Source organism: Ornithodoros turicata, chromosome 10 (genome assembly GCF_037126465.1).
Source record: "Ornithodoros turicata isolate Travis chromosome 10, ASM3712646v1, whole genome shotgun sequence".
NCBI lineage: Eukaryota > Metazoa > Arthropoda > Arachnida > Ixodida > Argasidae > Ornithodoros > Ornithodoros turicata.
The window spans coordinates 33,126,606-33,146,967 of NC_088210.1; the positions used below are offsets into that span (position 1 = coordinate 33,126,606).

The window sequence follows — 20,362 nt, forward strand, 5'->3', positions numbered from 1 at the left end:
CATTGGGGATACTGGGCCCTGGGTCAACTTCACGGAGAGACTTAACAGGCAACATACCCAGACACCACAGTGATAGCCAGGATTCGAACTCGTGTCATCTCCTACACTCTTAAAAATGAACTTCACCGCATAGCACGCTTCTAGCCAACCATCATCTCGAATGATATCGTTATCTGCCCTGATTTGTTGAAAGCAGGAGGCGTACGCCTTTTTGTGACACTTATGCTGTTCATAATTGTCACAAAAAAGACGTACGCCTCCCGTTTTCAACAAATCGGGGCAGGTAACAATATCATTCGAGATGATGGTTGGCCAGGAGCGTGCTATGCGGTGAAGTTCATTTTTAAGAGTGTAGGCTTGGCGTGAAAGGCGAGCCCCAAATCTACCTTAAATTCGGAAAAAAAATTGTATACTCCAAGCCATCCAGGACAACACGTCTGCGACGTTTTTTATAGAAGGCCATCGTAAAAAATGATCCCGCAAACATTCATCACCGCGATGCATCCTCACATTTTCCTTCCCGACTCGATTGAGGTGCAGAAGTCATCGCCACACACACTCTCAACCTCCCCCCCAGTGCTCATTATCAAAACACTTTCCCACTCGCCTTCTCCCAGTGCCGTTCCCTCAAGATTCGATGATATAGAGCTTTCTCGGCGATCGGTTCGACGAACGCCAAACGAGCATACATTAGAATGTTTTTTGCCTTCGTGGCCCGGATGTTAGCCGGCCTATCCGCCGCCTGTGTTCTATGTCGGTACGAGGCGAGGGCATTTTGATGGCGAAAATGGACGCGAAGACGGGATTGGCTGGCACGGTGGCGTACACGAGGAAAAAGGCTGGCTATATCTGAGTAGTTCATGGAGAAAGTGCGGACGATGGAGTTTTTGAAAGCTTGAGAACGTGCCAGTGTAGCGTAATTGGTTAGCGCGCACTGGGCTGGCAAACCGAGAGGTGCGTGGTTCGACTCTCGCCGCTGTCTGGCTTTATCGAGGACTGCAATGATATTTCAATTTTTCATGTTCTTAAGTACCTTGAGTCCGATGTTGTGTTCCTCTGTTGTGTTTTTCAGCCTCAGAACAGTTACTTTCCATCGCGAACCCCTTCATCAACTTTTCACCCTTTCATTGTTCACCCTTTCACTCTTTACAAAGTGAAGGCACAACCGGAAGTTGCCAAGGGTTCCCAGCGTCAGCTGCTGCATGTGGCGCCACCTCCCGTCACTCATTTCAGCTAAATCCTTTCACTATCTGTAAAAAGTGGAATGGTTTAACTGAAATGAGTGGCACGGCGTGGCGCCACATGTACTCGCTAAACGGTTAGGGAATAGCAAGCCCACACCGTGGCTAACCTTTCCCTTCTCTTTTTCTTACTTTGTATTAAACATATCCCCCCCCCCCCCCCGGTTGTACCTCCTCTTTGTAAACAGTGAAAGAGTATTCCCCGATAAGCACGAAGAACTGTAACTCGAAGCCAAAGTTCTTGATCGACGGTCAAGATGCGTACAGTTACATTTTACAGCTACTTTTACCGGAACTATGAGATAAATACAGTTTCTTATTTTCGCTAAAGATAACGACATATAGATAGCGCTTCTGAACTACTCGCGGGACAGCTGGTCTCCTCAGCAGCCTGGGTCATCGTGGTGGGATAGCGGAACACCTTTGACCCCAGTTTGCCTAACTCTGACTACCCGAGTAGCATTAGGGAATTATTTACCGAGGAATAGCAAATCGTTCTTTCTCGCTGACTTTTCCTCAACAATAAATAGACCCCCCCCCCCCCCAAAGAAGAAGAAAAAAAAAAAAAACATTAATTCGCTGCTGCAACTAGTTACAGAAAAGGTAACTAGTTGTATGTTACTTGTACAGTCGACCTCCGTTTATCCGGACTTCAGTTATCCGGATCCCGCGGTATCCGGACAAAAGGCACGGGAACGGATTTTCTTCCATGTATTTTGTTCTCGTTTATCCGGACTTCAGCTTCCGGACTTCCAAGAAGAATTCCAAGGAACGAAAGTCGAAAATTCTTGTAATCCAGCTTCAGTTATCCGGACTACCGTGAATAAGAGGGGACGCTGACCCCTCTTCGTCACAATTTTCGCTGCGTTTGGGTTATTCCCGTCACACGTCAGTGACTTACATTCTCCAGAAGCGGACACAACCGTGCACGATGACCCCCTTTTCTATTTGTGTGCGTTCGGTCACGTTGACCATAACCCAAGAGGGTGCCGATGACGCCAGTGAGAAAGAAGGCCCCGTTGAGGAAGAAGCCCTCGTTGTGACAGTTGAGAATGCGAGATCGGCATTAAGGACTGCACTGACATTTTTCTAGCAGCGCAACAACGTGGCTCACGTCTATGCAATTAGCAAAAGTTTGCAGGAATTCAGTGCCTACACTACTATGAAACAACTGTCATTCACGAGCTTTCTGTGTTTAAATTAAACCTTGCTCTGTATGACGATTCTGTTCGGTCGTTTCATTTATCCGGATGCCCCGGTATCCGGACGATTTCGCCGGGAACGGCACCGTCCGGATAAACGGGGGTCGACTGTAACTTAGTTTATATCCGATACTGATACCACAAATCGCATAGAGAACTTTCGCCGTCCCAAACTTTGAGAGCCCGTATACAGTTAGTCCTAAACCTCTAAAATCCTTCACTGGATTACGCCCGTATGCATCTGTAGCGGTCCGTCCGAAGCTTTAAGCCTCCAGGCTGTTTGTCCAGCCTGTATTCCTCGCAAAAGTTCGTGGCGCGAATGGTTGAAGCAGTCTAACGTACACCGTCAACAGTGTTGAACTTCGTAGAAGTGGTTTAGTGTTGAGAGAGAGGCGAACACAGTGTTGAGCATAATCATCACCATAGTTGACGTTATGTACGGCCTGATATAATTATGAAAGATTGTGCCCTTAGATCAGTAAGGGTCACGTTCCTAACCGTGTATTCACACGAGCGACATTTCCCCAGAAGCGGAAGGTGCGAAAAGCGTCATAGCTTTCTGCTGTCACGGATATCCTGTTACGCAGCCACAAGATATTCGGTAGCAGACGACAGGAAAACACGCTGACGGTGTCGTCTGCAAAGTGTCGTCTGCTAACTGCGCAGTACGCCACGCTCGATATTCTGCACCGTGTGAATGCTCATATAACACGGGACGCAACTTCGTCTCTGTAAGCGCCGTTTTTTTGTTTTTTCTTCCACTCGAATATTCCGTTAGGATGTCGCTCGTGTAAATACACGGTAAGAAGAAGAAGAAGAAGAAAAAAAAAAGATTTGTTTCCGTACACCTTGTATTGGATTGGATTGAATTACTGGGGCGTTATTGTTATCTTTAAAGTTGGCATAGCCAGCGCCCGGCTGGGTTTCGGTTTCGGTTTTGGAACATGAAAAACGTTTTTGGCAGGCACAATCAGCGGTGCGACTTGCCCGTCGCGCGATAGCACGTGGAGAATTACGGGCGAAGTGTTGGAGCTAACGCGCGTTACGGGATAACGACAAGTTAAAGATCACGTCGAAATATATTCTTTCGTTACAGTGTCACGCTCCTCAGAGAAAAATATATTGCTTCGTTACCATTAGTATAATGGTTACGTTCTGAGGGAAGCGAAGCAGAGATAAGGCACACAATTCTTCCCGACTCTATATACTATCCACATACACATCCGAGACACCACTTCTAAGCATCATCAATTTAAGAAAGTTCCATCTGTCTATATAGGGGACAATCCTCTGCCCAGCCGCAATCTTCCTCTTGTATAGAAAGAAAAAGGACACTTTCGTCGGTACGCTCGATGATATAGTCCGCAGAGACAATAGAGGAAAAAAAGAAGAAAGAAAAAAAAAAGAAAAAGAAAGAAAGGCAACCACGAGGGCGGTCCCGATGAAGAGCTGCTGGAAAGACAAATGACCCGCTCTGATCCGAGCACTGAAGCTGGAATTAGAGGAGAAGATGAATCGGCCTCCTTCGTCACATGTCAAGAGGACAGAGACGTTTCCCAGTGTGTTCTTCGGTTGCATGCATGTGGTGTATTGTTTCCGGCCCTGTGGTTAGAACGTCATCCGTGCTGAGGGTTAGACTCAAAGAGCACCGAGTTCGAGAAAGAAACAGTGAGAAACTAAAAAAGATATATTTTTCTTTAAAAAAAAAAAAGAAAAGAGGGAAGGGCAAGATGAGGGACAGATGCGTGACCTTTTGTTTTCTGTCACCTGAATGACGCGGAAGTCGCGGGTTTTGAAGCTGGCCGAGGACGTCACCACTTTGGTGGCAGGGTACAAGTTGCTTATACACTCTTACGAGAAAAAAAAGGAGTAGTTTTACTCCTTTTGCGGAGTAAATGCATTGCCCCAAAGAATATAGTCCCTTTCGGGAGTAAATGAATGTCACAGAGTGGAGACTGCGTTTCACGCTCTGTTCTAAGAGACCCAGGAACAAAATTAGTGTGCATGCATGAAGATACTTCGAATCAAACAGTCAACAGTGATATGTCGAGTGATATAAAATCTTACTAATGGGGAGTAATTGCAGTCTAGGGGACTAGAAGCTGCAACTACTCCCCATTTTACTCCTTCTTTTCTTAGAGTGTATAGGCACTAGGTACATTATTATATTACGTATTTTACTACAGCTTAGGAAGATTGATCAGATTTCTCAGGTAATGAGGATCATAATATTTTTTGTTTATCTGTAAGCTGTCGGCATTAAAATGGGTGCTACCCCTTTTGGGACCTTCAGTGAACACCTTTTAAAGAAAAATCTGCCACCGAAGCGGGTCATTTGTTGCAGTAACTAATTAGTTTCGGTTTATATATTTTGTCGCGGCTGGTCGCAGTCAAGCGCAAAAAGACGCTCTTCCACTCCTTTATCCACCAGGTATATGCTTTTACCTATATACTTTTACTACCTATATAGTAAAAATCATGTATGGCAGTCCTATGTCTACGACGCAGTCAAAATCATCCGGCGTTAACGCGAGCACAAAAACCTCGCCGGTATATATATAAAGAGCGAGCACGAAAGAACGATCACCACAGCACGAGCGGAATCGGAAATGGGCTCCTGAGCCGGATTTTTGCTCTCGAAGGCGCCATTTTCTTTTTTTTTTTCTTCTTCACAATACGTGGCCCGTGTCTCACCTTGGAAACATTACTGCTCAATGAGACGGAACCAGAAATACTCGAACGCTTTCTTCGCGAAGAAAGGAGCCGGCATCGAAAGAAGGAAAAACCTCGTATCACGAGTCAAGCAGGACACGGTCGGGCATTTCCAGTATCGGTACCGTACAGCTGTAGATGTGTAATCTCGGCAGATTTATTTATTCGAAGGCCTAGTGAGGCCCAGTACTCTTACGTCACAGTTTTCCTCTCAATTGCGCTCATAGTTTTTTTTTAGAAAACTAAAATTGAAAATTACGGGCAACACTGTGTCGAAGTTGTCACCAACTGCACATTGCTCGTCAAGTACGGCGGCATAACTACATTAAATGCGGACAACACTGAGTCCAAAACGAAAGAAGTCGGCTACGCGTCGGCTACGTAGTCATCAGGACCAGCAAGTCAGTGGGAAACACGGATCACTGTTGCTCGATGAACTGGGATATTATTTGCCACGAGACGTCGCCCCGAGCCGTTTCACCTCAATTTTTGGTGGCAAATTAAAAGTATTAATCGTTCTCTGTCACATTTGGGACTTGTTGCACTGGGTCTACAAGAAGCTGTTAAACTACACCGTCAACATAAACTGCTGTCTGCTTCTGTACAGTACCTTTATAACCCGCGGGTCTCAAGAGGAACTGAAGCTGGTCTGGAACACATCCTTCTCCATAGCCCGTATACTACCAACTTTACAGGACTACACTAAATCAGCTAGACCCACGGTTTCTCACGATAAATAAGTTGCTTGATCCGTGGTCAAACCAGGGGAGGATCTAGACCCTCGGTTTGGGGGGGGGGGGGAGGGTCGGTTTCTTTGTCGGAGCGCCTAATGGGTAGGGGAAAGAGGGAAATCCAATGTATAAACTGACGTTTTTGGGGGGCGATCGTCCAACCGCCTCCCCCCTCCCTGGATCCGCCACTGGATCAGACCCTGAGCTCAGCAACGTCAATGGGCCTTGCCTTAAGAGCACTGCTTACCTTGCTGGACACAGCAGGACCTCAGTCCTTTAGATTTCACCTCTCTCGACGTGAAAGGCTCGAAACGTGACGGGCTATTATCTCTCTTTCCACTTTCCAGTGCCAATAAGCGGCCTCCGGGATTTTTTGAAATATAGTCTAATTGCTGGCGCCCTCTGCATGTTTCAGCCCGCAACCCTGAGAGGACTCGAGACACGGCGCAAAATTATTCCACGGACCGACTACCTAGTGGACCCCGTCAAATATTAATCTCGAATTATTAATATCATTACTCGCTCGTCACGGCTAACGTGGCAGCTTGGAAGCTTATATACGTGCATTCCCATCCTTGCTCCGCGAAGCAGCTGGAACCAATGCACGCCCCAGTGAGCTGTACAAATGAGATGAGTCACAACGCTGGGCCACGCTGCGTGACACGCTGCTGGCTACAAACGGGGCGGTGAGGCGCGAGTCACGTGATTGATGGCACGTGGCGCCGCTGACGACTACTATAGGCACCAGCATCCGCACAACGAGGCATAAACTCGTCGTCGTCGTCGTCTCTGCTCGTTACCATGACAAAAGTCTCGGACCCAGGGCTCGGTCCCCAAGGGACGGAAGATCCATTCGTCATGAAGTACGGGGCTCGCGGAATCGGAACGGCTGAAATGTATTCAGCACGATAGTTGTTATCGTGCGGCATTCACGTGGAACAGTTGGGCAAAGTGGAAGGGAAGTATATACGTGTACCGTATGACTGATGTGGCTGCTGGAGAGGAAGCAACGACGTGAGGTTTATCCGTGGCGTTAGAACCCTTTAATAGAGAGTTTTAACAGACCGTTGATAACGTGGCTAGCATCTCACCGTATCAACCGGAACCAATCAGTGGATAAGATTCTGAGTCACGCACGAGTGCGATTGGTTCCGATAGAGACGATAACTTTATCAACGGTATACTAAAACTCACTAATTTCGCGAACGCAGTATTTCGCGAGTCGGACGCACGACATGTATATAGTCGCGCCCACAACGTTTCGCGAAATCTGGACGGCTAAAAGTCGAGGCTTGATTGGCGTATACCATAGATCGAGAAGTTACCTGTCAAAAAGAACTCATTACGAGTTAAGTTACCGTGTGAGAAATGTAACTAAGTTAATAACCAAGTTCTTCAGCCTGAAATGTAACTCGCAGTTACGGAGTTACTTAAAAAAAAAGAACGAGTTACTTCCAAGTTACTTCGGACACAAAATAGCACTACACAGGTGCAGCGCGCGTGAGCAGTTGAGTTAGACATTGAGTTCCCTGCGCAGGAGTGCAACACGCTTAGATTGTTTTCGCTAAGTCCAACAATTCGAACGCTTTGCATCTTATACCCCTGTCACACGGGCATTTTCGATCCTGCTCGACCGAACCTGCTTGAACCCAATGCAGATCGGATGGTGCTACACGGCCGCTTCCAAGCAGGATCGAACTTTGATCCTGCTTGACTCAAGACAGTTCCCATAACAGGATTGAGAATTTCAAGACTGCTCGACGGCCGCCATTTGCATCCTCGACCCCGGTGAACTGTCATAACTTAAGACGGACATGTGCGCGAAGCTACAAATGATGCTTACATCGGTATACGATAAATTACCACTAATATCGCTGTTATATAGGAAACGCGAAATTAATGGGTTCCGTTTATTCATTTGCACAGGTCAGCCATTCAATGCGCATTGAAAGTGGCCGTGTAGCAGCGTCAAAACTCGAGCGTGCTCGGGAAGTTCGATGCAGATCGGATTCGAGAAGGATCGAAATGTCCGTGTGACAGGGGTATTACTCCCTGTGGGCGCACAATGGGTTAGCTTCATTTCAATGGCAGCAGTCCTTATATATCCTGAATAGAAAACTGTCCTTGACTGAATATCACGTTTTATGGCATCAAATGCCATGAAAGAACTGGAGAGAAAGCAAGAAAATACGTGGACGTGACTCTGGCTAACCTTTTCAGTGACTTTCATCTTTCATCGTTAGCTTAAGTTACCACTTTGACAAAGTTACCTGAAAAAAAAACAAAAAAAAAAACAACGAGTTCCTCCGAAAGTTACCACGGCGCAAAAGTACCGAGTTAAGTTACAGGTTACCAGAAAAAGAAACTTATAGTTACAGTAACGAGTTACTTCTAACGAATTACTTGTAACGAGTTACTTGTTACCCCGAACTCTGCGCACGAGATTGTCCTTACCACATGTACCTGCCCCGCAAAGTTGTTCTAATTAATCTGTACAGCTAACCGCAAAAATTAAGTCGCAATTGCGGCAGCCGACACACGCGCCACTTTTCTTTTTCAATCTTATATACGTCGCTATCCAACAACTCATAAATCACGCCGACCTACCACAGAGAGCAGCACAGAAGCTCCATCATGCTAAACGGCCATCTCAAATCACCATCTGGTCCCCCAGCCACACCCGCCGCCACAGGTAATCTATGACCATCTTCAGATGCCGCACCCGTTCTTGTTTGCCGTCCGACCACTATAGCCACGATATGGCGCTAAAGAGCCTGTAATTGTATGTCACTGATGGCTCTTTTTTTTTCTAATTGAACGCAGACGCGCGCCACCGCTACCGCCATATTGCATCCTGTTAGGCTTAGCAGCTGGACGTGTGCATGTATGCGGGTATATAGCCAGGGAATGTGGGGCTATACTATATAGCAGTGGGACTTACGGCTTTTAAAAACTGGTGCGTGTGTTTAAAAGCGAAGTTTTTTTTTTTTTGATTTCGCGTTAGCGCCGCGAAGCAACTGTGGCTATGAGCGGCGGACAGATGCGTATAGATGGAGAGAGGACAGCAGGAAGGAGTGGGGAAAGGGGGTTAATATGTGTCCTGGGCGGACTTCAGGGGGAACTGCGGCGACATTCGACATGGATAGTATTCGGAAAACCCAGGGAAAACCTGAGACGGCACAGCCGGTGGTAGGATTCGAACCCACCCCCTCCCAGTCTTTCAGCACGACCTTGGCTACCACAAATCCAATCCAATCCAATCCAATATAAGAATTGTGTGGTCTAAAACTTTTTTTTTCATACGCATTTCAATAACACCATCTGAAGCACTTCTACAGCAAGAGAAACTGAATAGCTTGGCGTGGATGTGGACGGAAAAATATGAGTCACTATTTAAAACGTGGACTTTCTGTTCAGTTGCTCCTCGTGACAGTCACATCAACATGACAGAACATGGTTCCATGCAAAAAGTAAGAAAATACTTGTCTCGGGCGTGTGTATTTGATCGATATACAGGGTGTTCAAAATTAAGCTTTCACGAGCGCTACGCAAACACAGCGATGACAGCAAACCGGATGATAACTTTACGCTACTTGTGTAAGAAACAGGTGCTGCTAATTATGTAGCACCTGTTTCTTACTCAAGGAACAGAAAAAGTAGCACCAGTTTTCTTTTGTTCGCCTATTTATAAAGTGTATAAAGTGCTAGTGAAAGCTTAATTTTGAACACCCTGTATAGCCGCGATTCGCAACCACATTATTATTGGTCACAGAGCTTCCACACTGATTCCGGCGACGTTTCTCCTTTTCACAGTGCAAGACACATACACAGTATGCGTTAGTATCGTTATCGTTAGTATTGTTGTAGAGTATATTAATATTATTCGTTTTGTGGGTGTCTGGCTACGTTGCCTTGGACTATACAGGCTGTTTGCTCTAACGTGTCCAGAAATTTTATTTAAAGCGAGCGATAAAAGAGAAACGAGCGCTACTTTTCAGTTACTTGACTAAGAGACAGGTGCTACTAGTGAAGCAGTACCTGTTTCTTACTCAAGTAGCAGAAAAGTATACCACTTACTTTTCTTTTATCGTTCGCTTTAAATATAATTTCTGGACACGTTAGAGCAAACACCCTGTATATTCCGTGTTCTTGTTTGTGAGTGCAACGTCTGCTCATTGCAAATAAATAAATAAATAAAATTAATAAACCCCACTGTTTCTCACTGCTTTGTCTGTCCTCTGTTCACGTCTGCATAGAACCGCTCATCATCATTGTAGCTTCGTGATGTGCGCGTACAGCACTACATTCTTCAAAATGAACTTTACTTTTTCTTTCTTTTTCCAATCCAATCCAATCCAACTTTACCGCATAGCCTATTTATCATCTCGAATGATATCGTTATCTGCCCTGCACTCTCAAAACTGAAGTTCACCGCATAGCACGCTCTTAGCCAACATCATCTCGAATGATATCGTTATCTGCCCTGATTTGTTGAAAATGGGAGGAGTACGCCTTTTCTGTGACAATTATGAACAGCATAAATGTCACAAAAAAGGGTACGCCTCCCGTTTTGAACAAATCAGGGCAGATAACGATATCATTCGAGATGATGGTTGGCTAAAAGCGTGCTATGCAGTGAAGTTCATTTTTAAGAGTGTGGTTTGTTGAAAACGGGAGGCGTACGCCTCTTTTGTGACACTTATGCCGTTCATAATTGTCACAAAAAATGCGTGCGCCTCCCGTTTTCAACAATCCAGGGCAGATAACGATATCATTCGAGATGATAAATAGGCTACGAGCGTGCTATGCGGTAAAGTTCATTTCTAAGCGTGTAAAATGTGAACTACGAATCAGGGAGCTATCTTTTCACGAATCACGCTCCAGAAAGAAACAGCTCGTGTAAGTTCTTCTTACAGGATCCGTCATCAGAGCGTTATCAATCAATCTTCCCGCGCCATAAAAGAAACTATTATCAACAGCCGGATTAATTGATCTATCATGAAACGCATCTCATCCTCTCAAGGTGGTCCATCATCATTTAGCTTTGGATCACGTGACTTAATCACGTAGGGGAAGAAAAAAAAACGCGACTAAGTTGCCAAGAATTCCCGTAAAAACGCGCCTCGTTCATTCTTTACTGAAAGAGAGGAGACTGGGGGGGGGGGGGGGGGGGGTTCGAGGGAGTACGTGCGGTTTTATTGCCGCGCGGACGTGAACTCGTAAATTAAGCCATCGGCGCGAGAACAGCTGTGCGGCTTAAAGTCCAAGCTGGAGCTATTAAGCGGCAAATATGTGGACGCTTCCAAAAATGGACTGCAGTTAATTGCGAGCAATGCTGAAACGCTATACGCCGTATCTCTATAGTTCGAAAATATGCCATTAACTCACCGTGTTCGTTGCGTTTGTGCGTTAGCGCCACGAAACAACTGGGGCTATACTAGCGCGACGTGGAGAGACGTGGCCGGATGGAGGGAGGACACCTCCCACAGTCTCGACGTGGAAGGCGATCATCCTGTAACCGCTATGCCGCGCGAGCATGGTTTCGTTGTTGTTGAAACAATGCTGCTGTGCCAATGCCACCTAGATATCTGTTATCTATACGCACCACAGGTTTTGCACGCCTCATTTCTTCTTCTTTTTCTGTGGCGTTATGAAGACATTCGAAAGGTACAGCTCCGGTCAAACTTAATAATAACACTAAAAAAAAAGAAAAGAAAAGTGTGGTCTCGTTCTCGAGAGCGATTACAACAACCCTTGGGGGCCATATGAGGAAATCTGAATTGAACAAAATTATTCTGTTAGTTTAACGCAATGAATTTTGTTCACTTAACATTCCTCCAGTGTCCCACACTCTTAGGAATGAACTTCACCACATAGCACGCTCCTAGCCAACCATCATCCCGAATGACAACGTTCTCGCCCCTGATTTGTTGAAAACGGGAGGAGGAGCCTATTTTGTGCCCATTATGCACGGCACAAAATAGGCTCCTCCTCCCGTTTTCAACAAATCTAGGGCAAGAACGTTGTCATTCGGGATGATGGTTGGCTAGGAGCGTGCTATGTGGTGAAGTTCATTTTTAAGAGTGCAAGGCTGGCTGTTATCGCGCTCGGAAGTGAGACAGCATTTTTTATTTTTATTTTTTTTCAGTGTTACGATTAACTTTGATGGGAGCTGTACGCTCATCGCTTGGAGTTCGTGGAACATAGTCCCGTAAGTTATATATGCACAATACTATAATAGACTACTATATAACACTACTACGCATTGTAGACTACACTGTAAGAAAAATATGCGTAATCTTTATTGTACAAGTGACTGCTAACTCTGTTGCTGGCATATGTACCGTAACGTGCTGCAGAAAATCCGTTTGGAGTGCATACTGCGCAAGTCTGGACTGGGTTTTCGCAGTTTAGTATCCCTTTAATGTAGGTGGCTCTCTTTTCGCTTATGGTAGGTGTGAAGTGTGCACTGCAAAGATTTTTTTTATTTTCCATAACTACTTCACGGCACATATGCCGGCAACAGAGTTAGCAGTGTCACTTGTGTGTCAAACTATAAAAAAAATTTTTTTACAGTGCATGTACACTGTTAAAACAGAGCTTCACCACATAGCACGCTCTTAGCCAACCACCCTACCGAATGATATCATTCTGTGTCATGATACGTTCAACGTAGGGGGAGGAGCCTATCTGGGACAAGCATAATGTGTCCCAGATAGGCGCCTCCTCCCATTTTATGCAAATAAGGACACAGAATGATATCATTCGGCATGGCGGTTGGCTAAGAGCGTGCTATGCGGTGAAGTTCTGTTTTAACAGTGTATAGAGCTATACGAAGCTGCTTGCAATAAAGCTGCAACATAAACTTGAACAAGCTTATCGATAAACTGTAAGCTGTACGCAAACTATACATATATATATATATATATATATATATATATATATATATATATATTATGGTCCTGTCTTGACGAAGGCGGAGCCTCCGCCGCAACGTACACTCTTAGAAATGAACTTTACCACATAGCACGTTCCTAGCCAACCATCATCCCGAATGACAACGTTCTCGCCCCTGATTTGTTGAAAACGGGAGGAGGAGCCTATTTTGTGTCATTATGCACGGCACAAAATAGGCTCCTCCTCCCGTTTTCAACAAATTGGGGGCGAGAACGTTGTCATTCGGGATGATGGTTGGCTAGGAACGTGCTATGTGGTGAAGTTCATTTTTAAGAGTGTAGACAGTCCTCCTATCTAAATACGTTAAATGCAAACATATAACCCCCATTTTTCTTACTTCCTGTACCTTCGTAGTCTGCGTCTCATTTTACATTTTGCCAACATATAAGTTCGCAGTCGTCCGAACCTCTTTCTGCCAACATTTTATTTATGGAGTATATGTAAACTTTAGAACAGTAATTACTCAACAAGGCATTCGAAGCCTGCATTCTCGCAGCGAGGACGCTAAAAGCAACAGCAACAACAACTACAACAATAGATGATGACGAAGAGATGGGGCACGCGAGATATCTACACGGGACCCCACTCTGCGTACCCGGCATTAATTGCGCCGCCAAAAATATGCCCTCACCACTCTTCCCCGAATCAGCGGAGAGAGTAGTTAAAAATCAGTGCCCCAAGTTGATTCACTGTTTCATCACATCTTGCCCTCCTCTCGTCAATAAAATAAAATAAAATAAAATAACGCTCTTACACAAATCGCATAATATACATAAACACAAAGCAAAAGGTCCCACGAGGCGTATCCCGCTTTTAATGCGCCGTGTTTTACGAGCAAAAGTTTACGAGTCCTTTCCAGAGCGAAAAAAAAAAAAAAAAAAAAAACTTCCCAGAGCTGGACAGTGCGACCATTTTCTGTTGCCATTAGATTTACTACCGGCGACAGCAGTGGCCCTGAATAATGATGCGTCCTGTATCATACGCCCGCATTTTTATTTTTTTATTTTTTCCTCTTCTACATATCCTTACCACCACACATGTACTGGTAATGACCGGGTCGCAGCGAACGTGTATATATACGCTATAGTGGTAGTAGAGAGGTATTGGAAAAGTCGGAGAGGCATATAAAAGCAGAAATCGTTTTTAATATGCGACACAGGTTGCCAACCGCCTTTTACGGTTTTTGCCTTTTATCGCTGCGTAAAGTGGAGATGGAACAGTACGCGCAATTTACGTGGAGATGAAATGGTGGAGAGAGAGAGATGGAAAAGGGGAGGGACGGAGTGTGAGAGTTGATGATGATGGTGATGATTCAGGGTATTTATGGCGCACGGACAACTGAGGTCAGTGTGAGGTGAGGTGTGTGAGGTGAGCGTGAGAGTGAGGGGAGGAGAGCTTAATGACGCGTTTAATAATACAAGTAAATTTCGCTCCGTCTTTGCACATTGTGCCAAACACGTTTGAATGATGTAACCTTATAGGGCCGTCACGTGACCACGTCCTGTGGTCATGGACGGACCTACACGGTAAATGGCCTTTTTGTTAGGCTTTCGCTTTAATAAATTCCTAACCAGCGATAGCTAATTACTACGGAATACCAAAAACAGAAACAACACAGCTTTTACTTAGTTTACAAAAAATGGCTTCACTCATATAGTTATACAGCACTAAAAATTATGTTAAGCCATGCCTGTCACTCCCACAAACTGAAAAATGAACTTCACCACATCGCACGCTCCTAGCCAACCATCATTCCGAAAGACATCGTTCTTTCCCCCTGATTTGCTGAAAACTGGGGGGCGTACGCCATTTTTGTCGCATTATGCGGTTCATAATTGCCACAAAAATGTTGTACGCCCCCCCCCCCTTTTTTTTTCCATCAAATCAAGGGAGAGAACGTTGTCATTCGGGATGATGGTTGGCTAGGAGCGTGCTATGCGGTGAAGTTCTGTTTTTAGAGTGCAGGACGCTGAAAGTACTAAGCGAGACAAAAAAAAAAAAAAAACAATAAAAACTACAATGCTGTTTTATCACATAACATGTATATAAGAAATACTGCGTGTAGGAGACGGACTGCGCTCCACCATTTAAGCCTCGCCTGTTAGGGGACACGTGATGGTGGTGGATAGAAAAAAAAAAAAAAAATGGAACACGTATAAATATACAAATACATGACTTGCATAAATGGTGACGCAGAACGCGTGCATCTATATTTAACCGTAAAGATACGTATACAGTGGCTTTTTGCGGACACGCGCAATCTTCCATAACGAACACGCGCGCTAGGAATTGCCACAGCGCTGGACAAACACAGCAAAAAGACGCGACACGTAACCGTTCCGCTTAGGTTTGCGAAAAAAATATTTCCTTCCGCGGTCTGGGAACGTACACAAACACACGGCGGGAAAAAATACGTTTTTCTTTCTCATTTCGGACAAGATGGGACGGAAAAACGAGAAGAAATAAAAGACAGCACACCGCATAGAGCAAACGGCGCAGTTAAATTACATTGGGTGTCGATAAAAGTCGGCATCTCCTGCGAGGAAAAAGGACTTTTCCCGTTGCGGTGTTCGAGAGGAGGAGGAGGAGGAGGAGAAAAAAAAAGGTCCCCCGAGGCGATCGGTTCTAGGAATCCAATAAAGATTTCATTAAGCGTCAATTGCGAAGGGACTTGTTTTCTTCTTCCGTTTCTGTAACCTGCAGCTGAGATGAAGTTTGTTCATATTTAGAAACCGCGTGTACGCTTTGTAGTGGGTTGTGTCTATGGATGCGAGAAGTGGAAGTACAGGGTGTGTGCAGATAAAGTAGCCCCACATTCACGAACTTCCGGTGGCGGTCGACCAACTCATTTATGATATGAAAAGAAAAAAAAAAAATTCGTGGTCACCAAACTCTACGTAATGAAAGTGTCAGAATCCAGACGTGTAATCCAGAAGATGTGGGTTCGAGTCCTACAGCTGGCCAGACTTGTGCCCGTTACTCCAAAAAAGTAATTGATTACCGTTACAAATTACTCGACTCAAAATGTAATTGAGTAACGAGTATAAAAGTTGCGCGTTACTCGGGCCGTTACTTTCAATTCATGCAAAAATTTCCGCTCCTATGTGCTTCGAAAAAAAGAAAAAGAAGAAAAAAAGAAAAGAAAAACAGCTCCCAAGTGATTGTGACAGCTGAAATAGCGCGAAAGAATCACGTGCTATGAAGGACTCGCGCGTGAGACGTAGCAATAATTTTTTTTTCCCGCTTACTACAGTAGAACAGCCGAATAAAGACACAGGAAATTTGTGACAGAGCATTGTTATTTGGAGTCAGACTCTACTTCTAAAGTAATTGATTACTCGGTAATTGATTACTCAAAATTGTAATCGAATTACTTAAAAAATTACTCGTTCAAAAATGTAATTGATTACTCGAAAAATTACTCAAGAAACTAATTGATTACAAGTAACGAAATTACTTGTAACGCGTTACGTACAAGTCTGCAGCTGGCTAACCTTTTCCAGTGACTTCCTTCTTTCATGGTTAATTTTCTAGGCATTTGAGGCTTTGTATGTATTTTTCCTTTCTGTGTGTTCCAGCCTCAGAACATCAATTGCCATCACGTAGTATCCCAGGCTTCGCTCTCCGTGCATGTCCAGTGGGGCATGACGGTGTTTGGCATATAGTTGCGTCTCGCCATCGCTAGGTGCGCTGTGCCATAATTACGCGCCAGAAACGTGCCATAATTATTACCAGAGAGACATAGAATCATCTAATTAAACGAAATAACACTTCGTTGTGCGTAAATATTCCAAAGTGTCCCGAGTTTACGAACTTCCATAAGCGCATAAGCATCCACCATGAAACCTCATTTCGGTTTCTGCACCGGTGGCACCCCTAGCGGTAGCTGGACGCAACTGTGCCGAGAGCGCCATGTTGACATCGGTAAGTAGTTCATTCGGGATGCACGAAGAGGACGCCACTTAGAGCCGAAATATTTTGCAGGAATGTAAAGTGAGACAAGCAGATTTCAGTAACATAACTTTGATAGGGCTCTGAAGAGACGAGATTTAGTCCATAGTGGCACTTTAAAGAGCGCACAGCAAACACAAAAAAATATCCACACCGATATCTCCTTTATGAATGGAGACAATGGGGGCTGCATGCGGATGACGAAGTTTTGTTACATTAACAAAAAAAGAAACAGAACAAAGGTCCTAGATCGCTTCAGTGTGAAAGAAAATGTGGCAAACTCAAACACAGCTTCCCGTCTCCCCTTTTGTCATTGAAATGGAGCCGACGATATAGTTGGAGTTGTATAATTCGCGCACCAATGTCCTCCTGCATATATAGACACTACACGCATTTGCATTTCAAAGTACGCGGAGCTCAAGCGGCGCTGCGGTACGTTAAGCACGCTGTGCGTTCTTAGCGTCATTCCCAACGTATTATTTCGCTGTCCATGACAATCAGGAAATCTGAAAACATTGTTTGCGCTGTGAAGTCCATTGCGATTTCTAGGCGTTAAAGGCACTACTATATCTGTATGTAGTATAAAAAAACAAGAGAAAAAAAAAAGAAAAGGAAGTCGTCCCGAGGTGGCAGCCTCATCGCTCATTTCTGGGATCACCTTCAAAATCATTATGAAGTTGAGTTGAAATTTAAATTTCGCAATGTCTGTTCTGACCGAGCATGACTGGTATGACTCGATAGACTGTGTATGACTTTCCTTTGTGCTTGCTTGCGGGTCGAGTACCTGCTCTAATCAACTGATGTAACATGTTGTGTCTATAATAAATAAATAAAGAAAGAAAGAAGAAAGATTTTCCGCTGTTTGTATCTTTGAATGTCTGGACATAACACCCCCAAGGCCCCCCAAATATTTTGCGACACCCCCCATACTTGCTTACCTGTGCACCCCCTACAGGCGGGGCCCCTTGCTATTTCAGCTGTAATGACAAGTCGGTTGTGATACGTTGTGCTGTTATGACGTAACTGTAATAATGACCTCTCCCCCTCCGTTCTCTTAACCCCCCCCCCCCGCCGTGCTTGGGATTCTGGATAAACCACTGTTACCTGGACAAGAAGACCACGACAAAAAATCAGCTCTCATGTTGGTCCCTTTCAGAGTTAGCTTCATGCGTGGATACGTATATGTGCCTCATTGTAATTAGCTCGCTGCAAATCACCGTTCGGAAAAGAATGGGTTCTCATGGGCTGTTCGGGCTTGTCCAGACTTTCAACGCTTCAGCGCACTATATACAAAGAACCAGAAGTTCTTCACGAAGAACCCGGAAAGAATTTCTTCACATAACCGAGCAGTGACCTACGTGGAACAAGGTTGGTATCAGGAAGTATTTACAGTGTTGCAATTATCAGTCATTTAATTGTACACAAATGTACTCAAAGATTTCATTACCATGTTACGAGCAGTGAATTACTTTCGTCGGGGACAGCTTTCGAACACAAGACCTCTGACTTACACTATCACCACACCACTCGAGATGCTGTGTCAGATGCTGTTTCCTGAATCACCAATTTCTGCTTGACAGCAGAAAGGAGACGGAAAGTTCTCGGGACGAAAAGGTTTTTTCCAGAGGGTGAAGAACTCCCGAAGAACGCTTTTTCCCCGTTAGAGTTTATCCTGTAAGGCGTGCAACAGGATTATTCAGTGAATAATTCATTAAAGCACACTGCATGCGTAAGATAAACTGACGTACTTTTAGGAAGAAAAAAAAAAGAGCAGTAGAAAATGTTTTACAATATCTCACTAACCTTCCCCTAAAACCTCAAAATGCCATGTGATCGAAGGAGTAATCCTTTAACAAACTCCGCAAGAGCATCGTCTAATTTCAAAGCAATCGCAGTCGATAACTTTTTTCCTCTCTCGCAATACAGGTCCGGGTACAAACTATCCGAATCTCCAAAGCTCCTACAAGAGTCACACATTCGAGCAGTAATGTCGTATGATACCGAAGTTGGTCCTTTGCAATATTGAGAAGCAATCTCGCTAAAGTAATAATTAAGCAGTTCGGGCATCACGTTGCGTTCGTTCATCTGAACCAATTCTACAAGAGAAGAGCTGCTTTCATTGCGTATTTATGAACGAACTCGCTTAACAGCGACTCGCCTTCGGTTCACCCCGTCGGGATCGTTCCTCAATTATTCTACACATAAAAGTTGCAGTACGTTTAGGCTTAGGAACGAGGAAATGAGTTGACATACCATACCATGATGTCGATGCTGCTCACGCTGCCGTTTGGAAAAGAACCATTGGCGGAATCTGTGGGATGGCATGCGATGAGACGTGGGGATATAAGCAACATTTACTATATCTGTACTATTATATTACACTCTAAATCTTTTCACACCTTTAAAGGTGTAATAGCGTGCATGGCGCACGCCTTCTTAGGTGTAATTTTGGTAACATCATAATGAAGCACGGTTTCGCACAAATTTTCTTTACTCGAGTGTTGTCTGTCCTCCAAAAATTCAGTCTTGCAATATCTCAACATTGTTAAACAGTATTGTAGACACTTGCGCGTGCTCGATTATCGATAGCGATGCATATATGCATTAGCTCGTACCTAGGATATCCAAGACATAATGAAAGCAAGATTTGCACTGACACTTTATCTTTAGTAATGCTTTCCGAATTTTGTAAAATATCATCCTGGAGATGCAATGTTACGCAACCAGATTGAATGTGCATAGCGCACACCTTTAAAGGTGTGAAAAAGTTTACAGTGTACTATACTGTAAATTACGGTATATTTACTATTCATGTATGTGGAAGCGAGGAAGCTTAAGTGATGCGCAGTTTCTTCACCTAGTGGCATAGGTAGCGCATATGTAGTAATCTTGTCGATCTTTGGAAAATGACGGTCCCACACGGCTGAATGAAAGATGGATTTTTTTTTTTTTTGCCTTCTTGGACGTATATTTAGTATACCGTGTGAAGATGCGAAAGACGTCACAGCTTCCTGCCGTCACGAGAGCACGAGTGTTCAACGTCATGTTTTTTCGTGCACTTCTAACCAGGAGGAATATGCTGCGGCTCAGCCACAAAATATTTTCGTAGCAGACGACACGGCAAACGGTGTCATCTGCTACGTGCGCAGTACGTCACTTCCGGTGTCCCTGCTCCGTGCGCTGTGAAACTTCCGACCGATGAGCAGTTCGTTTTTCTTTCTCTCTCTCTCTCTTTTTTTTCTTCTACTAGAATATTTCGTGGGGATGTCGCTCCTGTGAATACGTGGATTGCTGGCTTGCTGCTCATGATGACTACGTAGCCGACTTATTTTGTTGTAGACACAGTGTTATGCGGATGCAATGTAGTTTTGCATCCGTACTTGACGAGCAATGCGCAGTCGGAGTAGATTTCGAAGCAGTGTTACCTGTAATTTTCAATTTTAATTTTCTAAAAAAAAAAAACATGGGCGCAATTGTGACGAAAATGATGACACAGGAATACTGAGAGTTCAGGCTATCGAATAGATTAATTTTCTGAGATCGCAGCTCTATACTGCTTCACAGCACA

At 44.5% G+C, this 20,362-nt stretch overlaps 1 protein-coding gene across 1 annotated transcript in view; it reads right to left on the reverse strand.

The window, feature by feature from the left end:
* Positions 1-19,058, reverse strand: part of LOC135369966 (protein O-mannosyl-transferase TMTC2-like) — a 236,376-nt gene extending 217,318 nt beyond the window's left edge. The window contains exon 1 of the mRNA XM_064603584.1: positions 19,053-19,058. The gene's annotated coding sequence lies outside the window, so the exon portion shown is untranslated. The remainder of the gene's footprint in view (positions 1-19,052) is intronic.
* Positions 19,059-20,362: the final 1,304 nt, after the last annotated feature.